Genomic DNA, 1,064 nt, shown 5'->3' with positions numbered 1-1,064 from the left:
ATTTTGTATTATGCTGACTGCAGTTCATAGGTTTATGGACCTCACCTCAAGATCTACAAATTTAAACAATTATCTGTAGAGTTTAGGCATTAAATTCTCTATTATCATCATCATCATCATCATCATCATCATCATCATCATCATCATCATCATCATCATTTTATTTATCATATAAATTGCACTGCATATATTATACAGTAACATTAATATAAATGGATAACACAATAAATCATAAAGCTTATTTCCATTGTGGTCCAGGTCTAATCCTTTGACAAGTAATATTTCTGCTGCTCTGGTTCCCAGGCACTGATAAAACAGAACAACTTGAAATAAACAGACATTTTCAGGGTAAATGTATTATTTCTACTCTTCTTTAACATGGAGAACTCAGAGGTTTTACTGTGTTTTTGGCTGCAGTGACAGTCAGTACTTATGTGTGTATATCAGTACTTATGTGTGTATATCAGTACTTATGTGTGTATATCAGTACTTATGTGTGTATATATCAGTACTTATGTGTGTATATCAGTACTTATGTGTGTATATCAGTACTTATGTGTGTGTATCAGTAGTTATGTGTGTATATCAGTACTTTTGTGTGTGTATATCAGTACTTATGTGTGTGTATATCAGTACTTATTTGTGTATATCAGTACTTATGCGTGTGTATATCAGTACTTATGTGTGTGAAACATCTTGTTGTTTCATGTGAAAGTAAATAATCTTTTACTGATGTCTTGTTTGACCATTGTGGAGGAAACAAACATCTTTAAAATCAACATTTCACTGTGAAGTTGAACTTTGTATTTACTCGGATGTGATTGGCTTACGACGCTGTGACGTCAGAGATCAGCTGACTGCTTTGTTTTGCTCGCTGTAGCTCAGAAAAACAACAGAGTTGGAGCTGGCAGGAAGAAAAGCACGGAAGCGACCGAAACCAGCTTCAAGCTCTTTTTTTCACCCCGTATTTACAATTTTAATTATATTACTGTTTTGACAGAGAAGCTTCAACACAGCGGCAGACACGGATATTTATAAAGAATTAGTTTTTATTAGATTTAGTT

The sequence above is a fragment of the Austrofundulus limnaeus genome, unplaced genomic scaffold, assembly GCF_001266775.1.
Source record: "Austrofundulus limnaeus strain Quisiro unplaced genomic scaffold, Austrofundulus_limnaeus-1.0 Scaffold1878, whole genome shotgun sequence".
In the NCBI taxonomy this organism is placed as follows: Eukaryota; Metazoa; Chordata; class Actinopteri; order Cyprinodontiformes; family Rivulidae; genus Austrofundulus; species Austrofundulus limnaeus.
Note: the sequence above shows the minus strand (reverse complement) of the source record.